The 14,699-nt window shown below is 43.5% G+C and overlaps 1 long non-coding RNA gene across 2 annotated transcripts in view; it reads right to left on the bottom strand.

The window, feature by feature from the left end:
• Positions 1–3,986: 3,986 nt before the first annotated feature.
• The window catches only part of LOC131382449 (uncharacterized), a 29,060-nt gene continuing 18,347 nt past the window's right edge, over positions 3,987–14,699 (bottom strand). Inside the window, exons 2-5 of one of the 2 annotated variants that reach the window (XR_009211953.1) lie at positions 10,844–11,101; positions 9,962–10,065; positions 8,238–8,381; positions 3,987–4,134 (exon numbers count right to left, since the gene is read on the bottom strand). This is a non-coding gene — a long non-coding RNA (uncharacterized LOC131382449). The remainder of the gene's footprint in view (positions 4,135–8,237; positions 8,382–9,961; positions 10,066–10,843; positions 11,102–14,699) is intronic. The other variant, XR_009211951.1, reaches the window with a different exon arrangement.

The raw sequence follows: 14,699 nt of genomic DNA, 5'->3' as shown, positions 1-14,699 counted from the left end.
TCAACAAATACTCTTTCTACTATGGGCCAAGTGTAGCTGTAGGCTCCATAAATTCAGCTATGAACAAGAGCTATCTGGAACTACTCTTCTGGAGCTTAATTCTGTAGAGAAAGATGGACATTAAACTCATGAATCAAGATATGATGAAGAGAACTTAAGCTGGTGACAATTGCTATGAAGAAAGTAAGACAGGAAGAAATGGTTGGAGCTGCCCAGGATGAAAGCGAAGTTGGAGAGAGCCAAGGAAGTCCCCCTGGAAGGAAAGGACATGTGAGCTGAGACCTATGTGATGGGAGATGCTGGGCACTCCTTCCCAGGACAGGGGGAAGCAAAGTAAAAGTCCAGAGGTTAGGAGTGAGTTTGGCTTGTTTGGTAAGACCTGAGGGAGTAAGGAAGAGTAGTAGATAATTTCTAGATTCCTATAGTTTATTCTGCAGGCCACTCCTGAGTTAGCACATGATTTAATCCTCACAGCAGCCATATTTCGTACATATCATGTCAAATTTAGAGACGCACATGCTGAGATGCACATGCTGACACCCAGAGACCTGGGATGTCATAGCCAGCCAAGACCAGCAGGAGGATGGACCCCAGGCATCATCCACCAGTTGGTGAGTGTGAGAGCCAGGGATCAGCTCACACAAGACCACCCTTACATCTGACAACAATTGAAATTTTGGGAGGGCACCCAAGCCACCTTCTGTTTTTGATAATTCACTAAAAGCACTCACAAAACTCATGAAAACAGTGGTACTTGTGGTTACAATTTGTTACAGGGAAAAGATACAGATAAAAGTTGACCAAGGGAAGAGATATCTAGAGGAGAGTCCAGGAGGGGATGAAGTGCAGAGTTTCTAGTAGTCTTCCCTTTGTGGAGTGAGGGCAATGTTTCCCTCCTTGCATTCATGTGTGACCATTCACACGGAGTACTGCCAACCAGGGAAGCTCACCTGAGCCTCCGTGTGCAGAGTTTGTAGTAGGGATCCATCACGTAGGTGTGACTGATTAGTCATCCACATGATTGACCTCAGTCTTCAGCCCTCCTTTAGCTGACTGATATTGTGTGACCAAAAGCTCCCACCCCAGGTCACTTTGTTAGTATCCAATGTGGACAGCCCCCATTCTAAATCACACTGTTAGCTATCCAGGGGGACTCAAGACCCCCAGGCCAAGTCACTCCATCAGGTATGACATTCCAGGAGCCTAGAGATCAGTTCCCAGTAGCCAAGGGCAAAGGTCAGGCCTCTTTTTAAGCAAGGTTAAATTCTGCACTGGGCACTAAGCTATACATTTTATGCAGGACGTTGCTTATGAAACAGGAAATTTTCCATGACTCCTTCACAGGACTTACTCAGCCTGCAGCTCTCAACCCCTCATGGGAGGAGGAGCACACAGGTGAGTGGGTGCAGGGGCTGGGATGAGTGCTTCTGGGTGCTAGCAGGAGCTAAACTCTCTGCGGCCTTGGGGCAGCATCTAGGGATTACCCACAACCCCCAGAGTCCCAGAGGGCATGTGTTACAGTGTGCTCTTTTAGTTTTCCCGCCTGTGGATGGCTTAAGTGTTTAAGAGCTCAGTGTGACAGCCCTCTGTATCCTGAGCTCTTGTTTGGCATCCAGGAAGAATCAGGTGGCATGAACATATTGAAGATGGTAAATGTGGGGGATTTTATTGCCAATAAATGTGGCTGTCAGTGGGATGAAGAGCTGGAAAGGGGATGAAGTGGGAAGGTGGTCTTCCCCTGGAGTTTGGTGGTCCCCGGCTGAGCTCTTCTCTGAGGTCCTGCCGTCAAGCTGTCCCTCTGAAGTAGAAATGCTCCTTTCCGATGTCCGGCTGCTTCTTCTCTTCTCTCCTTCTCTGCCATGCCTTTGCCAGTTGGAGCCTGGGGTTTTTATGGGTACAGGATGGGAGGTTGGCAGACCAGGGTGATTTTGGAAAAGGCAACATTCCAGTGGGAAAATGAGGATGTAAAGTTCTCACTTTGGGCTGTGGCTTTAGGTCTGAGGGCGGGGCTTCACTAGGAACCCTGCCTTTTTCTGCCTAGAATTTTTCTGCCTCCTGTCCCTATCACTTATGAGACGCACAGGTTTCTGGCATGCCCACTGCTCCTCTCTTTTTCTTGTAGGTCCTTTTAGATGGCAGTGGATCTGGGGCATCTTTGATTAACAGGGTAGTGTTTCCCTGCATTTGCAGGCACACCTGCACCTTCTACCCACTGCAAGTGAGAAAATTCCTCTCCTAACCAGGCTTTCAGGCTCCAGAGCTGACACTGATGGGAGGTTATCTGGGAGTCAGTCTGGGGCATAATGGAAAGCATCCTTGCCAGGCCACCCACTCACAGCACCTGTTCAGAAAGGGCAGAGTGGAAGGAAGGCAGCACACTGGCACTCTTGGACTATCACCATGGCAACAGCTCCAGTCCAGCATCCTGCATCCTTCAAGGACATCCCTTCCTGAGCCTTAGCCCTTCTCCTCACCAGAAAGTTGTCAGCTTTGTTTGAGGGCAGTTTCATTGCTTGTGAGTCCTCACTGGGCCATGACAATTCAAGTAGCTGCCCTTTTCCTGCTGTGATGGCAGCTGGCCCTTGGCAAAGGGAGCACGGGAGCAGAATTGCCTGCAGACCCCTCACATGGGTTGTGCTTCCTTCTACAGCCCTGCAGGGCCCCCACCCTCTTACCTGGCTTCAATCTAAGCTGATATACCTGAAATGTCCCTTCCTTCTCATGCTTGTTCTGCCTTCCCAGATCTACCTGAGTCTGACACAATCTCAAATATCCCTCCATAAAGAGACAGTGTGAGGGCAATCAGAATGTGGGGCTGTGTGGCAATCATTCAAAATCCAAGTTGGCTTGTTCTTAGACCAAATCACTTGGGCAAATTTCTTCAAATCTCTGCCCCTGTTTTCTCTTTTATAAAGCTTCACAGGTTTCTCATAAATGAGGTCATACACACAAGTGATTAAGATATTAACTGATACATTATTAGCTATTGTTATTGTAACGGTGGCTGTTGTGAAGGTTAAATGAAGGAATCCATTGTCATTGGTACATAATGGTTGCCCATTGTATGCTATTTCTTTTATCTTCAAGGTGTCATTGTCCTCTTTTCCTAGCTCATCATGAATAGCATTTGGTTGCCTGATTATGCATGCACACACGTGCACACACACACAATCTCTTGACTCATCTTCAGCCACTGCAACCTTCTTGCTCTTCCTTAAATGCATCAAACACACCCCGTCTTCAGACATCTGCTCTTGCATTTTCTTTTCTTGCAGTGCTCTTTCCCAAGACAGCTGATGGCTCAACTCTACATCTGGGTCTGTGCTCTGACATCAGCTTTTCCAAGTCCTTCTCTGATCTCCACATCTAGGCAAGCAGCTTGAGGCACTCTCTCCTCCTTCTGCTTTGCTTTTCCGCATAGCATTTATCTGCTGTTTTATCAGATTATATATATCTGGGTGCTAATTTTCTATCTCTTTTATTAGAATTCAGGTTCCACTAGCACAGGTTCTTTGCTCAGTACTTTATCCTCTGTTCCTAGAATAGTGCTAGTTACATAGTAGATACTTATTTAATATTTCTTGAATAAGTGAAAGAATACTCTCTTGATTATATTCTAGTGGTTTTATTTTATTTTATTAGAGACAGGGTCTCACTTTGTCACCCAGGCTGGAGTGCAGTGGTACAATCATAGCTCACTGCAGCCTTGAGCTCCTAGGTTCAAGCGATCCTCTCACCTCAGTTTCTCGAGTAGTTGAGACTACAGGTGCTAGCCCCCATGCTCAGATAATTTATTTTTTATTTTTTGTAGTGACAAAGTCTCACTGTGTTGTCCAGGCTTGTCTTAAACTCCTAGCCTGAAGCAATTCTCCAGCCTCGGCCTTCCAAAGTGCTGGCATTACAGGCATGAGCCACTGTGCCCAGCATTTCTGAGGTTTTCTTTGTTTACATATAGTCTTATAGAACAGGGTCCAGAACTTACCTGTTTTCTGTCTCTACTTCAGTACATCTCAAAAGCATTTGTTTATATCCCATATTCAGTGAAGACATCTAGAATCCAATTGTATCCGCCAATCAATCTCTTTTAATGAACACTCATTTACTGATGTGTATTTTGTACATGGACCTGTTTGACTTTTAGAAATTGAAAGATGATTATAATGTTATCCTGCCTTCAAATAGCTTACAGCCCTATAAAAGATCTCACAGTCTAGTAAGCTGAAATTACAGCCCAGGTGAAGAAATACATTTTCCATTGTGACTCAGTACAACACACACACACACACACACACACACTCACACACATGCGATGAAAATAATTTTTTAGGAATACTATGTATTCTATTTATTCTATTTCAGCTTTCAGAAATTCTGTTACTTACTAAATTAATTTTATGACTCATCAATGAGGTATGACTCCCAATTTTAAAAACATGACTATAATAAAACTTATTTACTTTCCTTGATTGCTTAGAGAATTATGTAATTATTATTTCACAGACTTTTCACGTCTGTCTTCTTCACTGCAATAAAGGTGATGATGGTTATAGTAATCTTATTTTATGCCAGACACTGTTTTAAGCACATTTCATGGATTATCTCATTAAATCTCCATAACAAGACTTTGAGGGTAGGCCTATTTCTAGCACCTTTAAACAGATATGGAAAACAAGCTCAGAGAGATTACAAAGCTATTTGAAGTTTCACAGCAAGTAAGAGGCAGGAAGGACCAGAGCTGTGTTCTTAAATACTACACCATATTGATTCCCTAGAGCCACTGGATTCAGGCAGGAACCATATCTGTTTTCACTCATTGTTGTATCCCCAAGTTTGAGAACCTCTGGCTCCCCTCCTGGGTTCCTTCTCCCTTGTAATGATGCTATTCCTCCATCTCACTGTGTGGTATAATAAAGAATATATCTGCTCTTTTTCTCCAGTTCTTGTCATAGAGCTTCAAAAACCCTTGGAATTTCCTGAGTGACTGGCACATATGAACTGACTCTTGGTGGGTCCCTAGATAACTTCTGGATGAGGGTTAGTCATCACAAAGACCAGCCATGTGATTAGAGCATTGAAACTTTCAGCCATCTGACCTTAGAGAGGGGACAAGGGCTGGAAGTTAAGTTCTATCACATGGCCAGTGATTTAATAAATCATTCCTATGTGTTGAAACCCTACTAAAAACTTCTGGACACAGAGGCTTAGTGGATCTTCCTGGTTGGTGAATGGATTCATATGCTGAGACAGTGACACACTCTGATTCCATGAGGTGAGGGCACGAATGATCCATTCCCTACCCCCAGATAGTGCCCTTTGTGTCTCCTCATTTGGCTATTCTGCATCTAGGTCCATTAAGATAAAACTAGAATTACAAGTATAGCACTTTCAGGAAGTTCTAGGAGTCAGTGTAATAAATTATCAAAACTCAGAGGGTTATGGAAACCCTTAGATTTATAGCCAGTCAGTCAGAAGTGCGGGTGGTCCTACGACTTGCAGCTGACATCTGACTGAGGTCTGTCTCGTCAAGGGCCAAACCCGGTGTGGGATCTGACACTAATCCTGGGTGGTCAGCATCATAGGTGAATTGTGGTCTGTTTAGTTTGGTGGAAACATCGTATTTTGGAATTTGTAGCTGGTGGAGAAAAGGTAGGGATGGTTTGGGACATCCACACTTGCTGCTGGTGTCTGAAGTGAGGATAGTCACCTGAGAGACTTTATTTTTAATGTGTGGGGTCTACACTAACGCTGGGTAGTTGGTGTCAGGGCTGAATTGAATTGCGGGACACCCACATGGTATCAGAGACTTGTCAGAACAATTCTGGAACCTACTAGTAGGAATCTTTGTGCTTCACTGCCTTCTCAGCCTCAGCACTTACTCCCACCTGATAAGCTTGTTTGAAAAGAAGAACTAAAGATTAATGAGACTTAAATTGTGAAAACTACAAGTACCACAAAAAAATTTGTCCTTTAAAATTCATGTTTTCAGGCTGGACGCGGTGGCTCACACCTGTAATCCCAGCACTTTGGGAGGCCGAGGCGGGTGGATCACAAGGTCAGGAGTTCCAGACCAGCCTGGCCAATATGGTGAAACCCTGTCTCTACTAGAAATACAAAAAATTAGCCGGGAGTGGTAGCGGGAGCCTGTAGTCCCAGCTATTCAGGAGGCTGAGGCAGGAGAATCACTTGAATCTGGGAAGTGGAGGTTGCAGTGAGCCGAGATCGCTCCATCTCACTCTAGCCTGGACGACAGAGCGAAACTATCTCAAAAAAAAAAAAAAATGTTTTCATGTGTAGCATGGTATGCCAGACATCAGTCTGTCAACAAATCATTATTTGGGAAAGGAAGGTCTTGCCAGGTGCTGAGGAATGCAAACAATTGAGCCAGTGCTCTGAATTTTCCATTTAGGAGCACTGTAAACTGGGCTACCGTTCTAACCTGTCTGGGCTTCAGTTTTCTCTCCTGAATACATGAACGATGGCAAAAATAAAATAAACTTCCTAATATAGTTTTAAGAAATGTGTCCAGGTTAGCATATCCATTCACCCCTTTGTAAGAACTTTTGGTTCCAGTCAGTATATGGGTCAGTGTTCTAATCACAAAAGATACACCAGAGTATTGAATTAACATTAATTCAGGCAGGGCCTAATGATCCCAGAAACTCCCCTTTCCTGTAAGAGGCTTCTTTGGTTTGAGATAGACTAGGGGAGTCTCACCATATGGGTTTCTTAGAGGCTTCTGTGATTATATACAGGCTTAAGGAATAGGGCTCAGAAGGGAACTGCTTGTTCACAAGCGCAATGCTCACAGGTACCAAACCCTCGGTTGTTTTTGTAGGGAATTAGAACTACTTTCCATTCCTGTATATTGCAATCAGTTTTTACTTCTCTTCCCAAATCACTGCCACTCCCTGCCTCCTTGCACTGCCAAAACATCCATTCTGTGCCCTCTGGACTCCTTTGCTCTCCACCTAAACCCTAAAGTCTTTTCCCATGGCACATCATACAATGCATGCCCATGAAATTTCTGCTTATTTTTATTCCCATATAGACACCAGAAGTGTGATAACTATTTTGCAGAGGTGTTAAGGATGGAATAAGAAAACATATATGAAGTGTAGCTTATTGCTGGAATTTGATAAAGATGAACTTGTGTTCCTCCTCCAACCACACAGAAGCAGCGACATATGCCCCTTTGGCACAGTGCAGGTTTATAGTTGTTAGACTTTACTGAGTCTAACAGCTGCAAATCTCTCTTTCCCAGGCTACATTCTGTGTTCTCACCACCCAGTTATATCTCAGGAAGTCCACTGGTTCCTTTATCCTCTGAGTGTGACATGGACCACTGGCAGGGACCAAAGAGGGTCATGGCAGTAGAAAAAGCCAGGGTATAGATGAGCAGAGACCCAAGAAGACCAGGCATGTCATCCTTAGAGTCTAGCACAGGGCAGAGACTGCCAATGGATACAGCTGGATAAGCCAGAGAGAGACGTGGCATTTCCTCATCCATCCTCAGGGGTGACTCAGACTGACTCCTGACAGCCCTCTTAGCCTCCAGCAGAAGGAGAGGAGCAAGAGTGAAAAAGCCAGCCATCTCCCCTCCTCCCCATTCTGCCTTCCTGGAGCCCGAGGCCTGACTTAAGAGGGGAAGGGAAAAGTCATCCAAGGTAAAAGAGAGGTTCAAACAACGCTAACTTTCAAAAACCAGAAGTGACCGAGATGTGTAAAATTCACATAGCATGTCATTAAAGATGAGATGAAAGTTGCACAGCATGGTGAAAGCAGTGATTACAGAAAAAGTGAATAAAATGATTCCATGTTTGGAATCCACTGGCTATAGATCACTTAATAAGTCGATGACAGAGGATTGAACAAGATTCAACGGAATCTGAAAGACTTGTCTGAGTGGATGATTTTGGGGTCCAGAGTCAGACAGAGATGATTCTGGGAGTGGGAGGAGTCAGGGACAACTGCCAGAGGCATGGGTTGTGTCACTCCAGCAGGTGGCTGCAACACAAGGCATCTGCCCATCAGCCAGTATCCAGCAAGGGAGCTCACGGTACAGGCCAGAGGCAGGGCGGGCAACCTCATCCTGGTGGGTCTTTTGAAGGCTTGGGCACATGACTACAGATGACATGGAAAAGCAGCACGAGGCAGGTCATGCTGCACTTGGGGGTTGGGTTGGGACCAGCACACTGGCTCTGTCCCCCTCGCGGTCAGAACACACAGGTGACAGGTACCTCCATGGCTATGTATCCTTCTAAATGCAGGCATGGCATTTTCTCATGTCCACAGTGACCTCGGATACATCAGGATCAGTGAGTTCATTATGTTTCCTCTTATTCTCAATTACTGTAAATGAATTTCTGCAGAATCACCAAGAACTGTGAAGATTTACAACAGATTAACTTTCATTTAGTTTAACGAAATTGTCTCAATGCATAAATCCAGGCCTGCTTCAGACTCATAAATTTTTATAGCTCCTGCTTAGTAGACAATGCTTTTTTTCCCTTTTCTTTCCTTCTCTCGCCCCTCTCGCTTCCTCTCAGACTCTGCTCTGCCTTCACAGTCCGCCTGGGCTGGGAAACCCTGTCAGACTCTTCTGAGCCAGGAGATGAAAGCTTCCAGAGAGCGATGTAAAATATATTTATGGCCTCTCTCTGCAAATACTCCTGTTTCTTCATAAATGAGTATAAATGAAGCGTGACAACCAATTTGCTGCATGGAGGCTGATATTAATGACTTCACATATTCATACCTGCTTGTACAATCACATTTTTCTTTTTCTTGGCCAGTGACACATTCTGGTCCAAAGGAACTTACATTAAGAATACTCCCTTTTCCCATATTAAGAGGAAAACGTTTCCTAAACCTCCTGTATTATTCACATGGGTACTTAAGGGCTCTTTGCAGTTAGCAGGAGCCTTCCTGTGGGAAGTAGCGTGGTACAGGGTGAAGATGGATCTTCCATTAGTTCATTTAACAAAATTTCGTGGCTTCATTATCTCTGTTACAAGAAGGGATAGGCGATGGGACAGGATGGCCCACACAGACCTCATGGTCTAGTGGGGCGCTCTGGGACAGCCAGGTTCAGGGTCAAGCCTGAAATGCGCCTGCTTGGTTTCCTGCCAAACGCTGCCTTACTGTAAGATTGCAGTGAAAGCTTCCCAAACACCTCTGGGAAGGATGGCAGCTATAAGGACCACACACTGGGACAAGGCAGAGAAATAATTTGGGAAATTAGAATAGTAATGCTCTCTTCCATGAATCATTTTCCCCAGCAGGGTCGTGTCCAAAGCAGATGAACCCATTAAAAAAAAAAGTAGTCAGGTTATTATTTTAGGAGGCATGTCCAAGATGTAAAACATAAGACAGAGGATTTGTCTTATTTATGCCACATGTCCACCTCCACCAAAAACAGGGAAGCTCTAAGCTGAGGAGGAGGGTGGTGAGGAAAGAGAGGGAGAGATGGAGGGCCCTGTCCTCAACAGTGAATCAGGGAGCGCCTTGGAAGAACTCACTTTAAATCCAAAGAGCCGACAGGCACTCGGCTTTACCCACCACTAGACTCGAGGAGTCAGCCTGGCAGCTGGGCCCTGCACCAGAGCAGGGCGAGAGTAAGGGGTGCAGGGTGCTGCGGCAGGGAAGCGATTACAGGTCAAGTTCCACCAAGGCTTTCCTCTTTTCCCCCCTTAAGGTTAATGTTAAGCTTTAGAAGGCAAATAATGAGAACCAAATAATGCAGCGATCAAGTAGAGACATGACTGGTGCATTTGAAAGGGGAGGTAGGGGCCAGTGAGGATGCTGCTGACACCACCCATTCATGCCGAAACATAGGCTGGGTGGGGGTTGGTGGTGGGTGTGGCTATGGGAGGTGATTCCTCATGAAGACCAGCGGAACCCTGTGTCTGAGGAAAGAGGAAGGGAAGGGAAGGAAGAGTCAAGTGTGACCACAGGATTGCACCTTGATATCTCAGTGACGCAAACTTCTTCTATTGGATTCCAAATCCCTTGCTCACGGTAATCTTGGGATGCAGTGCCTCCTCCACACATTATCAACTGTTTGACCTGAAATACAGATGACAAGCAGATTAAAGGTTCATAACAATGTGGAGACTTTACTTTCTACAACTTCATGATGAAAACGGACCCAGCAGAAACCTAACAAAAACCAAATTGTTAACTTGGCCCCTGAGGCACTGAGGATTTCATAGGAATTTGAAAAAAGAATTCCATGAATTATTTCTTCCTCTAGAAAGACACTCCCGTCCCCCACATTGCCCCAGCCAAGACATTCTGTAACACTCTGGGAAAGGATAGAGAATATAACAAAACTTCTTTTGAGACAGTCAAAAATAAAATTAATTACTATTCTCAGGATGAGAAAGCACAATGAAAATTTCTCTTACGGGTCCAGGCGCCTGCTTCCCTAGCAATTTGCAGTAAGTTGATGCATCTCAGTGTAAACCAAAAAGCATCTGTGACAGGTCTTAATCAATTTAGAAGTTTATTTTGTCAAGGTTAAGGACATGCCCGTAAGAAAGAAACACAGAAATCACGGAAACGGCCTGCAGTCTGTGTCTTTCTCCAAAGATAATTTTGAGGGCCTCAATATTTAAAGGAGAAAAGCAGGCTGGAGGGAAAAGAAGGAAGATACGATCACATTACTGAATCCACGTTTTGCTGGAGAAAAGGAGCAGGTAGGGAAATCATCAATTATGTATTCATTTTGTGCTCAGTAAATTGGCACTTTACATTAAATAAAGTGAACATAGAACGTGTGGAGATATCTGGCCTTTAATCTGTTACTATTTGCTAAGGAACAAACAGAAAGGCAGTTTCTTACATGACTCAGCTTTCAGCTTAATTTTTTCCTTTTTGCATGGTGAGTTGGGGTCCCAAGACTTTATTTTCCTCTCACGAAAGCAAACATTTATCACTGCCCCTCCTGCCCAGGAGCAGTGCCTGGTGCTGGGTCATTTGATTCCACCAGAGGTGAGCCTCGGATGGGGAGAACGGCCTTTCCCACTTCAGCAGGGCACAGGCCTGGACAGCACAGTTCCCTGGAGGAGGCTGATTTTGCATGAAGTCTTGATTGAAATGGCTGTAAGAGAATGGGGAAGAGAATATAGGGCTTTTCTGGAAGAACATGTGGTATGAGAAAAGGAGGGGAACCAGAGCTTCTGATTTCTGGTTGGGTTATATACACAACTTCAACTCTGGAAAAATAATCTAGGTATAGTCTCTCCACCAGCAAGAATTCTCAGTGATTAGCCTTTGCAGTGAACTGTAATCTGTAGCCTTTCTAGCCAATCCCAATTGCTGGAGACAGCATACGCTCTTGCATGCCTTCTCTTGTAATATGAGCTTTGTAGATTTTCCTTCTTCTTGTTACCTAGATTTAAGAGTTTTATTCATTAAAAAAAATATAGTCCTGCCTTGCAATTATTTGTCGATGCTTTATTTCCACACTAGATGATAAATTGCTAGAGGACAAGGACCATGACTTACCATCTTTGCTCCCCGTAGTAGCACCTGAGAGCATTATATAGAGCACGACATCTAATAGCACTGTCCAGAATGCAAGATGTGAAGCAGGAAGACCTGGGACTGCCTATGCGTTTATTCCCTTCTGGCTGTGTAACCCCATGAGATTGACCAAACCTTTCTGAATCTCGGTTTCCTTATCCAATAAGTGAGTATACAAAATAGTTGCAACAGAACATTACTGTTAAGATTCAACGGCATAGCAAGAAGTCAGTAAGTTACTATGGGGAGCTTAACAATGCATCAAAGATAGAAAGCCACGTTAAATCTAAAGTGGTGATTTCCTAGTACTATCATTTAGTATTTGAAGTATCATTAGGAAAGATGTGAAACACTTTGAGGGAGCTGAAACAGACAGGAAATAGGGACTGGATAAGCACACAGGCTGACGCCCTATTTTGAGCCTGCTACTTTCTGCTTGTAAGTTAATCAGAATTGTGGTTTCTCCACTGGTATACCACAATATTATATACTCAATAGATGGAGACCTGAAAAGATCCCCATTAAAGACGAGGTCACATAGGTTAATTGTCTACACTGCTTCTATATGCTTGCTCTGTTTCCACTTCCTGTTGCAACTTGTCTGTGGAGCTATAGGCTTATTTTTATTTTTTTATTTATTATTTATTTATTTATTTTTGAGGCATGGTCTCTCTCTGTCACCCAGGCTGGAGTTCAGTGGTGCAATCTCGGCTCACTGCAACCTCTGCCTCCCAGGTTGAAGTGATTCTCATGCCTCAGCCTCACAAGCAGCTGAGGTTACAGGTGCCTGCCATGATACCTGGCTAATTTTTGTAATTTTAGTGGAGAAGGGGTTTCACCATGTTAGTCAGGCTGGTCTTGAACTCCTGACTTCAAGTGATACACTGGCCCCGGCCTCCCGAAGTGTAGACTTACTTTTTATTTGAATCCTGCTAACATTAATATTAATAACACAATATGATAAATGTGATACTGTATATCATATCAGAATGTGAGCTCCTTGAAGGTAGCAGTTTTCACCTGACTGGCTTACCTCTGTGTCTTTAGAACCTAGGACAATATCTGGTTTATATTACGCATTCAATAAATACAGACTATATGAATGAATAAACAAATGAATGAGGCCTCTACGGTGTTCAGCCAATCCTAGCAGTTCCTTTGGATGCTAAAGCAGCTTGGATCAGGTGTTGTTAGGGGCTGGAAAATGAATAAAGCTTGGCTGTCCAATGTGACGGCCTCTTGCAGTTGAGTTAATTCAATACCCTAGGCATCTTCTGGAGATTATGTCAAAACAGCTAGTTTCCTAGGCAGACAGGCAGGGCTCATAAATCTGCTCAGTGCATTCTCTCTTTCTCTAACAACAAAAAAAATTCATTTGGAGGTAAAATGTCCTGAAGGGGCCTTCAATAATATGTGTCATCGAAACAGAGAGGGCCAAACAGTCACCTCAGTAGTGGGAGCCATATTTCACCGCTAGTTAGTGTCAAATCTTGTTTCATTTGTCAGCAAAGCACTGGGGGAAAAATACTACCAGGCCGCCACTGTGGAGCAGGCTCTTCCTAACCAGGGGAGAATGTGTTTACACAAGGAAGACTCTGTTTTGGCAATGGGTGTGTCCTTCACTTCCTGTCAGTCAGTGGGAATTCAATAGGTCATGTGCTCGGACCCTGCCTCAGATAACAGGCCACTGACAACTAATCAGTGTGCTCTTTCTAGGAACAGTGAGCAGTTACTCTTCAATTACTCCTCAACAGAGGCCACAGCAAGCACAGAAAACATGTGCTTCGAAAGGGTTTTACATCCTTGTCTCACACAGAGCTGAAAAACTAAATAAAACAACAGTGAACTACACTGGGACATTTATTGACCTTAATTTACAAAAGGTTTAATTAAGGTCAGAGAGGATAAAGACAGTACTTACGTAACCAAAAAGAAGGTTAGTTGCTCACTGCATGCAGAGTCCAGTTAACAAGAGCAAGGCTATTTACAAAGCAAGTGAATTTATTCCAAAGCTAGCTTGGGGAAGAAGCAGTATGGCTTCATTTTTGGAGTAGAGAGTGGGCATTTTTATAAGGTAGAGGAGGAAATGAGCAAGGGCAGGATGCTCCCTGCTATCTGGGTGCCTCATTTACCAGGCAGTTGAGTTGGCATCTTCCTGGGCAGAAGTAAATTGTAAAAGTGGCCAAATGGGCATACTTTTGACATGCTCTATTGAGGTGACCCCCTGGAGGTGAGGGTTCATGGTGGCAGGCTTTGGTTTGCAAATCAACTGTCAATTCTGGAGGAGAGATCCCTCTTTGAGCACATGGATGAACTTGCCCTGTAAGGAATGTCTGATGAGTGGGAGGTGAAAGGTTGTATTTACATTTCTAAAGGGCTAAGTAGGAAGCAGAGAACAGGGGGAAAAGGGAGAGGGGAAGAAAAGAGAAAATATTCATAAAAATAGTTAAACTCTCTCTTAGAAAAATGCAGGTACTTGGTTACACTTGATAAATATTTGCTTTTAAAGAAATGAATAGAGGGCATGCATTTTATTTTTATTGTGAGGTGGGACAAATGGGTCTTTTTTTCTTCATTAAAATGTTGCATACCGTTTACTTTGTAAGAATTTGTTTTACTTTGTAAGACAAACATGTTTTACTTTGTAAGAATTTTAGGAGTAGATTGTCAAATTTCATGGAAAAATCTTGTTCAGTTTCTGATGAATCTCAGATTTAATTTACAAATTAATTTGGGTGGTGTCATTTTTGAAATCCTTTCATGTTTATTCTAGTATTTTCCAGGTTTTTAAAAAGCTTTGATCCATATAGAAATAATTTTGATGTGAAGACTGGAGCAGGAATCCCTTCTGCATTACTTTCCAGAGGATTAGCCATTTGTCCAAACACCATGTATTGATTAATCCATCTTTTTCTAATTGCTTTTTCCTAGCATTGGATCTTATACTACATTTAACTTATTTTTGTACTCTCTTTTTCATTTCATTGATGTCTGTCCTCCATTCATGTGCAAATATTAAGTTCAGAATTGCTATACCTTGTAATACTTCAAAAAGTCTTCAGAATTATTCTGGATATACTTTCATGTTTACCTTTTTATTACTGTTGAATCAGCTTGTCTGTCCCTATTACCTATCCTTCCTCTCTAAAATATCAATATCTCATAAATTTAAA

The sequence above is a fragment of the Hylobates moloch genome, unplaced genomic scaffold (assembly GCF_009828535.3).
Source record: "Hylobates moloch isolate HMO894 unplaced genomic scaffold, HMol_V3 SCAFFOLD_24, whole genome shotgun sequence".
NCBI lineage: Eukaryota > Metazoa > Chordata > Mammalia > Primates > Hylobatidae > Hylobates > Hylobates moloch.
This window is presented reverse-complemented; position numbering and strand designations above follow the sequence as displayed.